The sequence below is a fragment of the Triticum urartu genome, chromosome 2 (genome assembly GCF_003073215.2).
Source record: "Triticum urartu cultivar G1812 chromosome 2, Tu2.1, whole genome shotgun sequence".
Classification (NCBI taxonomy): domain Eukaryota; kingdom Viridiplantae; phylum Streptophyta; class Magnoliopsida; order Poales; family Poaceae; genus Triticum; species Triticum urartu.
Window position 1 is genome coordinate 725820208 of NC_053023.1, and position 18959 is coordinate 725839166.

The window sequence follows — 18959 nt, forward strand, 5'->3', positions numbered from 1 at the left end:
ACTATTCGAAGGAGAAGAATCTTGCTTATGTGGAGAGTAGTAAATTTTCTATGCTTGTAGATCATGAAAAGAATGCTTTAGGTTCTAGTAATATTGTTGAATTCATTCATGATTCTACTGAAAATTATTATGAGGGAGGAACTTATGCTTGTAGGAATTGCAATAATATCAAGTTTCCTCTCTATGTGCTTAAAGTTTTGAAGTTATGCTTGTTTTGCCCTCCTATGCTAGTTGATTATTGTTCCCATAAGTTGTTTGCTCACAAAATACCTATGCATAGGAAGTCGGTTAGACTTAAATGTGCTAGTCATATTCTTCATGATGCTCTCTGTTACAATTCTTATCTTTTATGTGAGCATCATTGAAATCATCATGCCTAGCTAGGGGCGTTAAACGTTAGCGCTTGTTGGGAGGCAACCCAATTTTATTTTTGTTATTTGCTTTTTGTTCCTGTTTAGTAATAAATAAATTATCTAGCCTCTGTTATTATTGAGTTTTTATGCTTTTAATTAGTGTTTGTGCCAAGTAGAACCTTTGGGAAGACTTGGGTAAAGTCTTTGCGATCATGCTGTAAAAAACAGAAACTTTAGCGCTCACGAGAATTGCTGCAATTTTTTATTGGAGAGTGCTATTTAGTTAATTATTTTTGAATATGATTAATAGACAAATTACTCAGGTCCAAAAATTTATTTGAGAATTTTATGAGTTCCAGAAGTTTGCGTTAGTTACAGATTACTACAGACTGTTCTGTTTTTGACAGATTCTGTTTTTCATGTGTTGTTTACTTATTTTGATGAATCTATGGCTAGTAAAAGAGTTTATAAACCATAGAGAAGTTGGAATAAAGTAGGTTTAACACCAATATAAATAAAGAATGAGTTCATTACAGTACCTTGAAATGGTGTTTTGTTTTCTTTCGCTAACAGAGCTTACGAGTTTTCTGTTAAGTTTTGTGTTGTGAAGTTTTCAAGTTTTGGGTAAAGATTCGATGGATTATGGAATAAGGAGTGGTGAGAGCCTAATATTGGGGATGCCCAGGGCACCCCAAGGAAATATTCAAGGACAACCAAGAGCCTAAGCTTGGGGATGCCCCGGAAGGCATCTCCTCTTTCGTCTTCGTTCATTGGTAACTTTACTTGGAGCTATATTTTTATTTACCACATGATATGTGTTTTGCTTGGAGCATCATTTCATTTTATTTTGTTTTGCTTGCTGTTTCAATAAAATACCAAGATATGAAATTCTTAAATGTTAGAGAGTCTTCACATAGTTGCATAATTATTCGACCACTCATTGATCTTCACTTATATCTTTCGGAGTAGTTTGTCATTTGCTCTAGTGCTTCACTTATATCCTTTTAGAGCACGGCAATGGTTTTATTTTGAAGAAATAGATGAACTCTCATGCTTCACTTATATTATTTTGAGAGTCTTTAGAACAGCATGGTAGTTTTCTTTGGTTATGAAACTAGTCCTAATATGATGGGCATCCAAGAGGGATATAATAAAAACTTTCATATAGAGTGCATTGAATACTAAAAGAAGTTTGATACTTGATAATTGTTTTGAGATATGGAGATAGTGATATTAAAGTCATGCTAGTTGAGTAGTTGTGAATTTGAGAAATACTTGTGTTGAAGTTTGTGATTCCCGTAGCATGCACGTATGGTGAACCGTTATGTGAGGAAGTCGGAGCATGACTTATTTATTGATTGTCTTCCTTATGAGTGGCGGTCGGGGACGAGCGATGGTCTTTTCCTACCAATCTATCCCCCTAGGAGCATGCGTGTAGTACTTTGTTTCGATAACTAATAGATCTTTGCAATAAGTATGTGAGTTCTTTATGACTAATGTTGAGTCCTTGGATTATACGCACTCTCACCCTTCCACCATTGCTAGCCTCTCTAATACCGCGCACCTTTCGCCGGTATCATACACCCACCATATACCTTCCTCAAAATAGCCACCATACCTACCTATCATGGCATTTCCATAGCCACTCCGAGATATATTGCCATGCAACTTACCACTGTTCCATTTATTATGACACGCTCCATCATTGTCATATTGCTTTGCATGATCATGTAGTTGACATCGTATTTGTGGCAAAGCCACCATTCATAATTCTTCCATACATGTCACTCTTGATTCATTGCACATCCCGGTACACCGCCGGAGGCATTCACATAGAGTCATATTTTGTTCTAAGTATTGAGTTGTAATCATTGAGTTGTAAATAAACAGAAGTGTGATGATCATCAATAATAGAGCATTGTCCCAAAAAAAGGCCAACTAAAAAAAGGAAGGCCCAAAAAAAAGAAAATAAAAGGGACAATGCTACTATCCTTTTTCCACATTTGTGCTTCAAAGTAGCACCATGATCTTCATGATAGAGAGTCTCCTATGATATCACTTTCATATACTAGTGGGAATTTTTCATTATATAACTTGGCTTGTATATTCCAATGATGGGCTTCCTCAAAATGCCCTAGGTCTTCTTGAGCGAGCGAGTTGGATGCACACCCACTTAGTTCCTTTTGTTGAGCTTTTATATACTTATAGCTCTAGTGCATCCGTTGCATGGCAATCCCTACTCACTCACATTGATATCTATTAATGGGCATCTCCATAGCCCATTGATACGCCTAATTGATGTGAGACTATCTTCTCCCTTTTTGTCTTCTCCACAACCACCATTCTATTCCACATATAGTGCTATGTCCATGGCTCACGCTCATGTATTGCGTGAAGATTGAAAAAGTTTGAGAACACCAAAAGTATGAAACAATTGCTTGGCTTGTCATCGGGGTTGTGCATGATTTAAATACTTTGTGTGGTGAAGATGGAGCATAGCCAGACTATAAGATTTTGTAGGGATAACTTTCTTTGGCCATGTTATTTTGAGAAGACATAATTGCTTAGTTAGTATGCTTGAAGTATTATTATTTCTATGTCAATATTAAACTTTTGTCTTGAATCTTATGGATCTGAATATTCTTGCCACAATAAAGAGAATTACATTGATAAATATGTTAGGTAGAATTCCACATCAAAAATTCTGTTTTAATCATTTACCTACTCGAGGACGAGCAGGAATTAAGCTTGGGGATGTCGATACGTCTCCAACGCATCTATAATTTTTGATTGTTCCATACTATTACATTATCAACCTTGGATGTTTTATATGCATTTATATGCTATTTTATATGATTTTTGGGACTAACCTATTAACCTATAGCCCAGTGATAGTTTCTATTTTTTTCCTTGTTTTAGAGTATCGCAAAAAAGGAAAATCAAACGAAGTCCAATTGACCTGAAACTTCACGGAACTTATTTTTGGACCAGAAGAAGCCCATAGAGTATTGAAGATGGACCAGAAGAGTCCCAGGCTGCCCGTGTGGGTGGGGGGGGGGCGCCCACCCCCTGGGCGCGCCCCCTGCCTCGTGGACAGCCCGGAGATCCACTGACGTACTCCTTCCTCCTATATATACCCATATACCCTAAAAACTTTAGGGAGCAGAATAGATCGGGAGTCTCACCGCCAGAAGCCTCCGTAGCCACCGAAAACCAATCTAGACCTGTTCCGGCACCCTGCCGAAGGGGGAATCCCTCTCCGGTGGCCATCTTCATCATCCCGGTGCTCTCCATGACGAGGATGGAGTAGTTCTCCCTTGGGGATGAGGGTATGTACCAGTAGCTATGTGTTTGATCTCTCTCTCTCTCTCTCTCGTGTTCTTGAGGTGGTACGATCTTGATGTATCGCGAGCTTTGCTATTATATTTGGATCTTATGATGTTTCTCCCCCCTCTACTCTCTTGTAATGGATTGAGTTTTCCCTTTGAAGTTATCTTATCGGATTGAGTCTTTAAGGATTTGAGAACAGTTGATGTATGTCTTGTCGTGCTTATCTGTGGTGACAATGGGATATCACGTGATCCACTTGATGTATGTTTTGGTGATCAACTTGCGGGTTCCGCCCATGAACCTATGCATAGGGGTTGGCACACGTTGTTGTCTTGACTCTCCGGTAGAAACTTTGGGGCACTCTTTGAAGTACTTTGTGTTGGTTTGAATAGATGAATCTGAGATTGTGTGATGCATACCGTATAATCATACCCATGGATACTTGAGGTGACATTGGAGTATCTAGGTGACATTAGGGTTTTGGTTGATTTGTGTCTTAAGGTGTTATTCTAGTACGAACTTGATACATCTCCAACGTATCTATAATTATTTATTATTCCATGCTATTATATTATCTGTTTTGGATGTTTATGGGCTTTATTATGCACTTTTATATTGTTTTCGGGACTAACCTATTAACCCAGAGCCCAGTGCAAGTTTCTATTTTTTCCCTTGTTTTAGAGTATCGCAGAAAAGGAAAATCAAACGGAGTCCAATTGACCTGAAACTTCATGGAACTTATTTTTGGACCAGAAGAAGCCCACGGAGTATCCGATATGGACCAGGAGAGTCCCAGGCTGCCCACAAGGGTGGGGGGCACGCCCCCCTGCCTTGTGGACAGCCCGGAGGTCCACCGACGTACTTCTTCCTCCCATATATACCCATATACCCTAGAAACATCGGGGAGCACAATAGATCGGGAGTTCCGCCGCCAGAAGCCTCCGTAGCCACCGAAAACCAATCTAGACCCGTTCCGGCACCCTGCCAGAGGGGGAATCCCTCTCCGGTGGCCATCTTCATCATCCTGGTGCGCTCCATGACGAGGAGGGAGTAGTTCTCCCTCGGGGCTGAGGGTATGTACCAATAGCTATGTGTTTGATCTCTCTCTCTCTCTCTCTCGTGTTCTTGAGGTGGTACGATCTTGATGTATCGCGAGCTTTGCTATTATAGTTGGATCTTATGATGTTTCTCCCCCTCTACTCTCTTGTAATGGATTGAGTTTCCCTTTGAAGTTATCTTATCGGATTGAGTCTTTAAGGATTTGAGAACACTTGATGTATGTCTTGCGTGGGATACCTGTGGTGGTAATGGGGTATTGTATGATCCACTTGATGTATGTTTTGGTGATCAACTTGCGGGTTCCGTGACCTTGGGAATCTATGCATAGGGGTTGGCACACATTTTCGTCTTGACTCTCCGGTAGATAATTTGGGGCACTCTTTGAGGTCCTATGTGTTGGTTGAATAGATGAATCTAAGATTGTGTGATGCATATCGTATAATCATACCCACGGATACTTGAGGTTACATTGGAGTATCTAGGTGACATTAGGGTTTTGGTTGATTTGTGTCTTAAGGTGTTATTCTAGTACGAACTCTAGGGCTGTTTGTGACACTTATAGGAATAGCCCAACGGATTGATTGGAAAGAATAACTTTGAGGTGGTTTCGTACCCTACCATAATCTCTTCATTTGTTCTCCGCTATTAGTGACTTTGGAGTGACTCTTTGTTGCATGTTGAGGGATAGTTATATGATCCAATTATGTTATTATTGTTGAGAGACTTGCACTAGTGAAAGTATGAACCCTAGGCCTTGTTTCAACGCATTGCAATACCGTTTGTGCTCACTTTTATCATTAGTTACCTTGGCTGTTTTTATAATTTCAGATTAGAAAAACCTTTATCTACCATCCATATTGCACTTGTATCACCATCTCTTCGCCGAACTAGTGCACCAATACAATTTACCATTGTATTGGGTGTGTTGGGGACACAAGAGACTCTTTGTTATTTGGTTGCAGGGTTGCTTGAGAGAGACCATCTTCATCCTACACCTCCTATGGATTGATAAACCTTAGGTCATCCACTTGAGGGAAATTTTCTACTGTCCTACAAACCTCTACACTTGGAGGCCCAACAACGTCTACAAGAAGGTTGTGTAGTAGACATCAAGCTCTTTTCTGGCGCCGTTGTCGGGGAGGTTGGCGCTTGAAGGTATATCTTTAGATCTTGCAATTGAATCTTTTTGTTTCTTGTTTTATCACTAGTTTAGTCTATAAAAGAAAAGTACAAAAAATGGAATTGAGTTTAGCTCATACGCTTCATCTTTTTAATATCTTTCGTGAGTATGATGGGAAGGAAAATTGTGCCAAAGTATTAGAAGAAGAGTGCATTAAAATGTTTGGCACTAAATCTTTGAATGATGAGCATGATTGCAATGTTGTTAGTATGAATTCTTTGAATATCCATGATGCTAATGATATGCAAAGCCACAAGCTTGGGGATGCTATGTTTGATGAAGATGTTATTTATAGTCCCCCAAGTTTTGATGTGCAAATTTATTATGATGAGAGCATGCATGCCCGCTATCTATGATGATTATTGTGATAACTTGTATGCTATAAAGAATAATGATATCCATGAAACTTGTCGTCATGATTTTAATTTTCAATTGGATTATGCCTCACATGATAGTTATTTTGTTGAGTTTGCTCCCACTACTATTCATGAGAAGAGATTTGCTTATGTGGAGAGCAGTAAATTTTCTATGCTTGTAGATCGTGAAAAGAATGCTCTATGTGATAGTTATATTGTTGAATTCATTCATGATGCTACTGAAAATTATTACGAGGGAGGAATATGTGCTTGTAATAATTGCAATAATATTAAGTTTCCTCTCTATGTGCTTAAAATTTGAAGTTATGCTTGTTTTACCTTCCTATGCAAGTTGATTGTTGTTCCCATAAGTTGTTTGCTCACAAAATCCCTATGCATAGGAAGTGGGTTAGACTTAAATGTGCTAGTCATATTCTTCATGATGCTCTCTTTATGTTTCAATTCTTATCTTTTATGTGAGCATCATTGAAATCATCATGCCTAGCTAGGGGCGTTAAACGATAGCGCTTGTTGGGAAGCAACCTAACTTTATTTTTGTTCCTGTTTAGTAATAAATAATTCATATATCCTCTGTTATTATTGTTTTTTTTATGTTTTAATTAGTGTTTGTGCCAAGTAGAACCTTTGGGAAGACTTGGGTGAAGTCTTTATGATCATGCTGTAAAAAAACAGAAACTTTAGAGCTCACGAGATTAGCTAAAACGTTTTACTGGAGAATGCTATTTAGTTGATTCTTTTTGAAGATGATTAATAGATAAATTCCTCAGGTCCACCAATTTATTTGAGAATTTTATGAGTTCCAGAAGTGGTAGAAACCTACAGATTACTACAGACTGTTCTGTTTTTGACAGATTCTGTTTACATCGTGTTGTTTGCTTATTTTGATGAATCTATGAGTAGTATCGGAGGGTATGAACCATAGAGAAGTTGGAACACAGAAGATATTACACCAATATTAATTTAGAATGAGTTCATTACAGTACCTTATGATGGTGATTTGCTTTCTTATACTAACGGAGATTACGAGTTTTCTATTAAGTTTTGTGTTGTGAAGTTTTCAAGTTTTGGGTAAAGATTCGATGGACTATGGAATAAGGAGTGGCAAGAGACTAATATTGGGGATGCCCAAGGCACCCCAAGGTAATATTCAAGGACAAACAAGAGCCTAAGCTTGGGGATGCCCCGGAAGGCATCCCCTCTTTCGTCTTCGTTCATCGATAACTTTACTTGGAGCTATATTTTTATTCACCACATGCTATGTGTTTTGCTTGGAGCGTCAATTTATTTTGTTAGGATTTTCTTGCTGTTATTTATAACAATGTTTTGAATCTTTTATTTCAATAAATGTGGCATTGATAGCCCTTACTATGCCTATTTTACCAGTCTTCATGTTGCTGTTTGAAAACAGATAGTTTACCGCTGTTGCAATAATTCCCTAGAAAAGTCAGAATGTGATAAAATGTTGAAACCCTTTGCATATTAAGCTCTGATAAATTTACTACAGTGGGAATTTTCTTTCATAATTTTTGGAGCTAAGGAAGTATGAATCTTGCTGCACTATTTACAGACTGTCCTGTTTAGGAAGATTGTTGTTATGTTTGCATTGTTTGCATATGTTTGCTTCTTTAATGATTCTATTTGAGGATAGGGCTATTAAATATGCAGAGGTATTTAGTATGAAATGTTGAATAATAATTTTAGTGATTTGCTACAGTAGAGTATGATAAGGTTTTTTGGATTGGTTTATACTAACTTATCTCACGAGTCCTTGTTGAGTTTTGTGTGGATGAAGCTTTTGAGATTTAGGGAGACCGTGATATGAGAGGAATTAAGGAGACACAAAAGCTCAAGCTTGGGGATGCCCAAGGCATCCCAAGATAATATTTCAAGAAGTCTCAAGCGTCTAAGTTTGGGGATGCCCCGGTTGGCATCCCACCTTTCTTCTTCAACAACTATCGGTTAGTTTCGGTTGATCCTAAGTTTTTGCTTCTTCACATGATGTTTGCCATTCTTAGAATGTCATTTTATTTAGTTTTGCTTGCTGTTTGAATAAAATACCAAGATCTGAAATTCTTAAATGTTAGAGAGTCTTCACATAGTTGCATAATTATTCGACTACTCATTGATCTTCACTTATATCTTTCGGAGTAGTTTGTTGTTGCGCTAGTGCTTCACTTATATCGTTTTAGAGCACGGTGGTGGTTTTATTTTACAGGAAGAGATGAACTCTCGTGCTTCACTTATATTATTTTGAGAGTCTTTAGAACAGCATGGTAGTTTGCTTTGGTTATGAAACTAGTCCTAATATGATGGGCATCCAAGAGGGATATAATAAAAACTATCATGGAAAGTGCATTGAATACTATGAGAAGTTTGATACTTGATGATTGTTTTGAGATATGAAGATGGTGATATTAAAGTCATGCTAGTTGAGTAGTTGTGAATTTGAGAAATGCTTGTGTTGAAGTTTGTGATCCCCGTAGCATGCACGTGCACTACTAGGGAAAAGGCTAGCAGCAGCGCAAAGTTTTAGGTGTATCCGTAGCGCGGGGACCGGTGCTACTAATAAGGCGCTACAGCTAACACGTAGCAGTAGCGCGTGCTCACCAGTGCTACTGCTACACAAGTGTAGCAGCAGCGCATTTAATGGAAGCTCGCCACTGCTAATAGCTATAGCGCGCTTCTCCTGTGCGCGCTACTGCTAACTTTTCTCCACTCGCTACTGCTCATTTTAGTAGTTTTTTTGTTTTTTCGGCATATTTGTTTTGTATTTGAACATGCTTTATATAAGAATCTTTAGCACATACAAATGTCATCATGATACACATACAAATGCCTGCGAGACCACAAATGTAATCATAGCATATACATACAAATAGTCTCATCATAATCATCATCCAACACAAAGTGGTATCTTGTCATCATCTCGAAAATAGTGATACATGCAAGTCTCGAATACTTGCAACTACAACGTCATCCATCTAAACAAAGGTATACGCGAGAAGAGCTATCACTATGAGTGAGAGCGGAACTATGCAGTACATGAGGTGGCGGTTACGAGTCCTCTCTCGCGCTAGCGTGAACCTCAAGTAACTAGCTTCTCCTTCTTGTCTGCTTTTGAAGCCTTTATGGCTAGCACCCGAGAACCCATTCACTTGCGCCTGACACTCATGCCACTCGTTGTACACCCCCGGAGCCTTCCCTTTATACACGACATAGCACTTCCATCTCGCCATCAAGAAACCAGGTACCTGTTAGAGATGCATGTTCATGAAGAGGATGTACAATCATATATATGCAACAAAATATACTAGAGAAACACCGAAAAAGAAAGGGTTAGCAACTAGATGCAACATACAGTACGCAAATTAATTAACTAGAGGTACGCAGGTCATCGTACGCAAACTAACAAAGTAGCGTTACGCAAGTTCGGCAGGGACCGTGGACATCACAAAGTTTCATCGCTACAAAAAGTATACAAGTTCAACCGACACATATCATCATCATCGGCATCATAAATCACTAGAAGTTGCATCCTTCAATATCATCGAGGATGGACCCTAGCTTCTTGAACGGCGTGAGGTCTAGACGTTGCATGCCTATGTGAGTTCGGACGTCAGCTCGCGATATAGGGCCGTGGTGGAACATCCCCTTCTCATCGACGACTTCTTTCATGATGATCGTCGCAATGTCGCTTTGGATGCGAAAGAAGTCATCTCTAAGTTTATAATCCGCTTCTCCATGAGTTTCTAGCCACTTGTGGATATGATCATCATTTCTTCTTCTCATGCGAAGCTTTTGGTGATCTGTGCTGAACTGAATCATGAGATGGACGATGTAGAATCCATCCTTCTTGCTTGGTTTTGGGATATGGATGCAGGAGAAGTTAGTTCTATGCGCGAAACCCATCTTCTTGTTCCTTTGTTTCCTGGTATGCATGTGGCCACCTCTAATGCTGAAGCCTTAGAGAGCATCATCTAGAATATTCATTATGTGGGTCTAGTATTTTTTCTCGTAGTCTCTGGAAGGGTCAAAATACACAGGGTGGGAGACTTGCGAGTAAAGAACGATAAGGATGGCGCGCCCATTGCTGCGGGGAAAAGACACCTCAAATTATTCCCCATATGAGAGAGAAGGAATGATTGAAATGTACGAAAGGGTTGTCCGGAACTGACTTACTTTGGATGATAAGGCACGAGGACAATTTCCCGGTCCTTATTCTGTACCATGAAGTTTTGGAGGTACACCCTAGCAGTTTCATGCTCAAATTCGCCGAGACTCAAGAAAGACTCGTGCATGTAGTACGGATCCGCCACACAGATTTGCGAGACTTCTTCACTCTTCATGACGGAGCTCATATGTAACGCAAAAAGGCGGACGATTGTAAAATCGAGCCGCCTTGTCAGAAACATCTCAAAGATATGGTCAAACCGCAGGAAGAACACCTCCGCAGGCCGTGTCTCGACGTAGTACTTCCCCTCAGGCACATGAGCCGCGTATGTCGGATATCCTGGATCCTTTGAGGCTAGTAGGCTTTTCTCAGTCGACAACACATGGTCGTGCAGTCTCCTGAGATCCCCTGATAGTGCCTCCAGCGGTTTCGGCGGTAGCATCGGCTCGCCTGTGAGATGGAACATGGCCGCACCTTTCACGGGTACACGCTCTTCAGAATGCATCGTCTGGCTGCTTTGTGCTCTGGCTTGTTTGGAGGCAGTTATCTTCCCTGATCTCTTCCTCTCCTTTTTCTTGGGAACACCTTCCAGACCCTTCCTTAACCCCTGCCCCAGGGTTCCCGGGCTAAGCACTGTATGACCCCCGGCTAGTTGAGCCTGTGTTGAGGCGACATCTTCAGGCGTGTCCTGTGAGGAATTCATGAAGAGAGACTTTTTGCAATCCTTCCAATGACCTTCCTGTCCGGGCATATCATCCATATCCTCATTAGCATGCTGATAGCCTGATTCATCATATGGTTGACTCATCATATCTATGTCACAGTCATACGCGTGTGTATTGAGGAAACCCATAGGGTCGACCTCTGTCTCATCATCCATTCTCTGTTCTACATGACCGATTATATCAGCCAGTACTATTGCACTCCCTTCATCACGTCGTCCGCCGCTCTCACTCGGCACTACAGGAGCTGATAATTGCGTAGGCGGGGTGGTGGTCTCCACACATGCTTGTTGATGTGTGGTTATTGGTGTGCTCTCGGCTGGCTCCAGACGAATAAGATTCTTCGGCCATAGCAGCACCCAACCCTTGCAGCTTCCAATCCGCAGCGGGGTCTCGTCGTCCTCTCCCACATGCTGTACTAGAGGAGGCAACGCCTCGTGCCCCGATTTCATACTGGACAAGCTAACCCTGAAGTGCCCAGCGGGGATCGGCTGGTTGTGGAACGTGGGTTTCAAGGGGTTCAATATCATCCCCTTTCCCACGTCGACCTTCTGGCCTTTTATCAAGTAGAGTATGGTGCACGGGGTTTCTTCGCCCTGCAAACACATATGTCTGTGGCGTAAAACATCCGAAAGGCAACGAAAATGGAATATTCTATATATATGTTGGTGTGACATGTAATTACCATGACAACGTCGAGCTCAGCCGAAGACGAAGGCCCACCTAGCGCGAGAGAGACTGAGGACGGGCTGCTATGAGCGGGAGCGACCGCGAGAGGAGGCCCGGTTGCGTGAGCAAGTGATGGTGCGGTGTTGTTGTTGTTCATGGAGTTGCTCCCGACGAAACTGGGCATCGGGAAATCATGTACCGTCTTGTCTGGATTTTCCTTCATCCAGTTGATGATAGCTGGAACCAAGTTAGTAGCGAAATCATTTCTGCAGGCAGTTACAGCTGCATTGACTGCCTGCTGTAGCAACTCATTTTTCTCCTCGGCTGTTTTTTCCGCGTCCTCAGCTGCTTTTTTCTTGACCGCAAGCTTCACCTTCGCGTCGATGTCCGCCTGACTAAACTTCTTTTTCTTCTTCTTGGCCTCCGGGCCCTCGTTGTAAAACACCTTCCACGTGGCGCCGTCTCCAGCGCCGTGCACACGACCATATTGCGGCCGCTGGCCCAAAGGGAGTCCCTTAAGTTCGTTCAAGGCCCGGTTGAGAGGGGTGTCCCACTTGGGCCTTGTAGGAGAAGTAGGGCTTTAGGATGCAAGCTGGTGATGCTTCTCCAGTAGTCTAATCAATTTCCTCATGATCTGGTCCGTGTAAAAAACCTTTTTCTCCTTGTTCCACTTGTAGCAGGCCCTGATGAAGTCATGCTCCAAGGGGTTGGTGAACTTCGCGAAGGGGTCTAGGAGACCCGCGGCTTCACGTTCCGCGTCCTCCTTATCCCATATGGGCCTTTTACCAAGGTAGCCACGGCTTCCGAGGCGATGCTTCCACGTGTTCCTTTGCTGAAGGCTCTTGAATTTCGCAGCCTTATCCTTGGCTGCCTCGGTAGCGCAAGTGTCCTTGAACTTTTCGAACTCCTCTTCCGTAAGTGTCGGATTTTCCTCTAGAATCTTGGACAGGGGTTCCTCAGCCTCAATAGCTCGTTTCACCCTCCCTTTCTAGGAGGCCAAATCATTGCTAAACATGCCCATGGCATGATTGTTAATCTTTTTCATCTTCGGATCATCCCACGGTTGTTCTATGTTATCATCCCGGTCGGGGAACTTGAATCTCTTGTGCAACTTCGTTAGGAGCAACTGCATCAAATGTTCTTTACTCCTTAAGTCATCATCATTGATGCTCGCGCATTCCCGTAGGATGCATCCTAATTGGTTCCCATAGCACTTGCGAGGTTCTTCCGGCTCTAATGGCTCAAACTTGCCAGGTGCCATCTTTGTGATCACAAGTCGTCCAATCCCTAGTTTGTTAGGTTTTCGTATCCTCTGCTTCTTATGCTTCCTCTTTTCGGTAGCGGCATCGGCGCCGGTACCTTCCCCGCCGGTATCTTCCCCGCCGGTCTCGGCGCCGCCATCGGTGCCGGCGCCGTCGGTGTCGATGTCGGCGTCAGTACCATCATCGAGGCCGACCTGCAAACCTTGCTTAGCAGTCAAATAGTCGAGGTACTCTTGTTCACCCTCATAATCCATCTCGTCTGCATCTTGGTCAGAAGGCCCAATTTCTTCGTTGTTCGACATGTTTCCTATGATTAAGTGTCCTCGTTTATTTCTAAAAGTACGAATAAATGAGAAATGACATAAAAAGGAAAATCTATGTGCCATGATACGTCTCCAACGTATCTATAATTTTTGATTGCTCCATGCTATATTATCTACTATTTTGAATGTTTATGGGCTTTATTATACACTTTTATATTATTTTTGGGACTAACCTATTAACCGGAGGCCCAGCCCAGATTTGCTATTTTTTGCCTATTTCAGTGTTTCGAAGAAAAGGAATATCAAACGGAGTCGAAATGGAATGAAATCAACTGGAGAAGTTATTTTTGGAAGGAAACCTACCGTATAGACTTGGACCCTACGTCAGAAGATGAAGGAGGAGCTCACGAGGGTAGGGGGCGTGCCCACCCCCCTGGGGCGCGCCCCCTGCCTCGTGCCCCCCCCTTCGGTCCACCGACGTACCTCATGCACCCATATATACCTACGTAACCTAAAACTTCCAGAACAGACAATAGATCGGGAGTTCCGCCGCAAGAAGCCTCCGTAACCACCAAAAGCCAATCTAGACCTATTCTGGCACCCTGCCGGAGGGGGCAATCCCTCTCCGGCGGCCATCTTCATCATCCCGGTGCTCTCCATGACGAGGAGGGAGTAGTTCTCCCTCGGGGCTGAGGGTATGTACCAGTAGCTATGTGTTTGATCTCTCTCTCTCTCTCTCTCTCGTGTTCTTGAGGTGATATGATCTTGATGTATCGCGAGCTTTGCTATTATAGTTGGATCTTATATTTCTCCTCCCCCTCTTCTCTCTTGTAATGAATCGGGTTTCCCCTTTGAAGTAATCTTATCGGATTGAGTCTTTAAAGATTTGAGAACACTTGATGTATGTCTTGCCGTGGATATCTGTGGTGACAATGGGATATCACGTGATTCACTTGATGTATGTTTTGGTGATCAACTTGCAGGTTCTGCCCATGAAACTATGCATAGGGATTGGCACACGTTTTCGTCGTGATTCTCCGGTAGAAACTTTGGGGCACTCTTTGAGGTCCTATGTGTTGGTTGAATAGATGAATATGAGATTGTGTGATGCATATCGTATAATCATACCCACGGATACTTGAGGTTACATTGGAGTATCTAGGTGACATTAGGGTTTTGGTTGATTTGTGTCTTAAGGTGTTATTCTAGTACTAACTCTAGGGCTGTTTGTGACACTTATAGGAATAGCCCAATGGATTGATTGGAAAGAATAAGTTTGAGGTGGTTTCGTACCCTACCATAATATGTTCGTTCGTTCTCCGCTATTAGTGACTTTGGAGTGACTCTTTGTTGCATGTTGAGGGATAGTTATGTGATCCAATTATGTTAGTATTGTTGAGGGAACTTGCACTAGCGAAAGTATGAACCCTAGGCCTTGTTTCAACGCATTGCAATATCGTTTATGCTCACTTTTATCATTAGTTACCTTGCTGTTTTTATATTTTCAGATTACAAAAACTATTATCTACCATCCATATACCACTTGTATCACCATCTCTTCGCCGAACCAGTGCACCTATACAATCTACCATTATATTGGGTGTGTTGGGGACACAAGAGACTCTTTGTTATTTGGTTGCAGGGTTGCTTGAGAGAGACCATCTTCAACCTATGCCTCCTACGGATTGATAAACCTTAGGTCATCCACTTGAGGGAAATTTGCTACTGTCCTACAAACCTCTGCACTTTGAGGCCCAACAACGTCTACAAGAAGAAGGTTGTGCAGTAGACATCAAGCTCTTTTCTGGCGCCGTTGCCGGGGAGGTGAGTGCTTGAAGGTATATCTTTAGATCTTGCAATCGAGTCTTTTATTTTCTTGTTTTATCACTAGTTTAGTTTATAAAAGAAAACTATAAAAAATGGAATTGATTTTGTCTCATACGCTTCACCTTTTTAATATTTTTCGTGAGTATGATGGAAAGGACAATTGTGCTCAAGTGCTAGAAGAAGAAATCTATAAAATGTTTGGCACTACATATTTGAATGATGAGCATGATTGTAATGTTGTTATTATGAATTCTTTGAATATCCATGATGCTAATGATATGCAAAGCCACAAGCTTGGGGATGCTACGTTCGATGAAGATGATATTTTTAGTCCCCCAAGTTTTGATGTGCAAATTTATTATGATGAGAGCATGCCCCCTATCTATGATGATTATTGTGATGACACGTATTCTTTAAAGAATAATGATGAAACTTGTCATCTTGATTTCAATTTTCAATCCCATGATAGTTACTTTTTTGAGTTTGCTCCCACTATTATTCATGAGAAGAATTTTGCTTGTGTGGAGAGTAATAAAATTTCTATGCTTGTAAATCATGAAAAGAATGCTTTAGGTGCTGGTTATATTGTTGAATTCATTCATGATGCTACTGAAAATTATTATGAGGGAGGAACATATGCTTGTAGGAATTGCAATAATACCAAGTTTCCTCTCTATGTGCTTAAAGTTTTGAAGTTATGCTTGTTTTACCCTCCTATGCTAGTTGATTATTGTTCCCATAAGTTGTTTGATCACAAAATCCCTATGCATAGGAAGTATGTTAGACTTAAATGTGCTAGTCATATTCTTCATGATGATCTCTTTATGTTACAATTCTTATCTTTTATGTGAGCATCGTTGAAATCATCATGCCTAGCTAGGGGCGTTAAACGATAGCGCATGTTGGGAGGCAACCCAATTTTATTTTTGTTCCTTGCTTTTTGTTCCTGTTTAGTAATAAATAATTCATCTAGACTCTATTTATATGTGGTTTTATGCTTTTAATTAGTGTTTGTGCCAAGTAGAACCTTTGCAAAGACTTGGGGAATGTCTTGTTGATCATGCTGTCAAAAACAGAAACTTTAGCGCTCACGAGAATTGCTGCCATTTTTATTTGGAGAGTGATATTTAGTTAATTCTTTTTGAATATGATTAATAGATAAATTACTCAGGTCCAGAAATTTATTTGAGAACTTGTCACTCATGCATCATTGCACATCCCGGTACACCGCCAGAGGCATTCATATAGAGTCATATCTTGTTCTAAGTATCGAGTTGTAATTCTTGAGTTGTAAGTAAATAAAAGTGTGATGATCATCATTATTAGAGCATTGTCCCAGTGAGGAAAGGATGATGGAGACTATGATTCCCCCACAAGTCGGGATGAGACTCCAGACGAAAAATAAATAAAAGAGGCCATAGAAGCCCCCAAAAAAAGAGGCCATAAAAAGAGAAAGGCCCAAATAAAAAATATATAAAAAATGAGAGAAAAAGAGAGAAGGGACAATGCTACTATCCTTTTACCACACTTGTGCTTCAAAGTAGCACCATGATCTTCATGATAGAGAGTCTCCTATGTTGTCACTTTCATATACTAGTGGGAATCTTTCATTATAGAACTTGGCTTGTATATTCCAATGATGGGCTTCCTCAAATGCCCTAGGTCTTCGTGAGCAAGCGAGTTGGATGCACACCCACTTAGTTTCTTTTTGAGCTTTCATACATTTATAGCTCTAGTGCATCCGTTGCATGGCAATCCCTACTCACTCACATTGATATCTATTGATGGGCATCTCCATAGCCCGTTGATACGCCTAGTTGATGTGAGACTATCTTCTCCCTTTTTGTCTTCTCCACAACCACCATTCTATTCCACCTACAGTGCTATGTCCATGGCTCACGCTCACGTATTGCATGAAGATTGAAAAAGTTTGAGAACATCAAAAGTATGAAACAATTGCTTGGCTTGTCATCGGGGTTATGCATGATTTAAATATTTTGTGTGGTGAAGATAGAGCATAACCAGACTATATGATTTTGTAGGGATAGCTTTCTTTGGCCATGTTATTTTGAGAAGACATAATTGCTTAGTTGGTATGCTTGAAGTATTATCATTTTTATGTCAATATGAACTTTTGTCTTGAATCTTATGGATCCGAATATTCATGCCACAATTAATAAGAATTACATTGAAATTATGCCAAGTAGCACTCCGCATCAAAAATTCTATTTTTATCATTTACCTACTCGAGGACAAGCAAGAATTAAGCTTGGGGATGCTGATACGTATCCAACATATCTATAATTTTTGATTGCTCCATGCTATATTATTGTTGGGGAACGTTGCAGAAAACAAAAAATTTCCTATGGTTTCACCAAGATCCATCTATGAGTTCATCTAGCAACGAGTGATCGGATCCATCTACATACCTTTGTAGATCGCGAGCGGAAGCATTCAAAGAACGGGGATGATAGAGTCGTACTCGACGTGATCCAAATCACGGGAGATCCTAGCGCCGAACGGACGGCACCTCCGCGTTCAACACACGTACGGTCAGCATGACGTCTCCTTATTCTTGATCCAGCAAGGGGGAAGGAGAGGTTGAGGAAGATGGCTCCAGCAGCAGCACGACGGCGTGGTGGTGATGGAGCTGCAGTACTCCGGCAGGGCTTCGCCAAGCTCTATGGAGGAGGAGGAGGTGTTGGAGAGGGAGAGGGAGGCACCAAAGGCAAAGGTGTGGCTTCCCTCCCTTCCCCCCACTATATATAGGGCCAAGGGAGAGGGGGGGCGCAGCCTTGGCCCTTCCTCCAAGGAAGGGTGCGGCCAAGGGAGGAGTCCATCCTCCCCAAGGCACCTAGGAGGTGCCTTCCCCCTTTAGGACTCTTCCTTTCCCTTATCTCTTGGCGCATGGGCCTCTTGGGGCTGGTGCCCTTGGCCCATATAGGCCAAGGCGCACACCCCTACAGCCCATGTGGCCCCCCGGGGCAGGTGGACCCCCGGACCCCTTACGGCACTCCCGGTACAATACCGATAATGCGCGAAACTTTTCCGGCGACCAAAACAAGACTTCCCATATATAAATCTTTACCTCTGGACCATTCCGGAACTCCTCGTGACGTCCAGGATCTCATCCGGGACTCCGAACAACATTCGGGTTACTGCATATACATATCCCTACAACCCTAGCGTCACCGAACCTTAAGTGTGTAGACCCTACGGGTTCGGGAGACATGTAGACATGACCGAGATTGCTCTCCGGTCAATAACCAACAGCGGGATCTGGATACCCATGTTGGCTCCCACATTCTCCTTGATGATCTCATCGGATGAACCACGATGTCGAGGATTCAAGCAATCCCGTATACAATTCCCTTTGTCAATCGGTATGTTACTTGCCCGAGATTCGATCGTTGGTATCCCAATACCTTGTTCAATCTCGTTACCGGCAAGTCACTTTACTCGTACCGTAATGCATGATCCCATGACCAGACACTTGGTCACTTTGAGCTCATAATGATGATGCATTACCGAGTGGGCCCAGTGATACCTCTTCGTCATACGGAGTGACAAATCCCAGTCTTGATCCGTGTCAACCCAACAGACACTTTCGGAGATACCTGTAGTATACCTTTATAGTCACCCAGTTACGTTGTGAAGTTTGGTACACCCAAAGCACTCCTACGGTATCCGGGAGTTACACGATCTCATGGTCTAAGGAAAGGATACTTGACATTGGAAAAACTCTA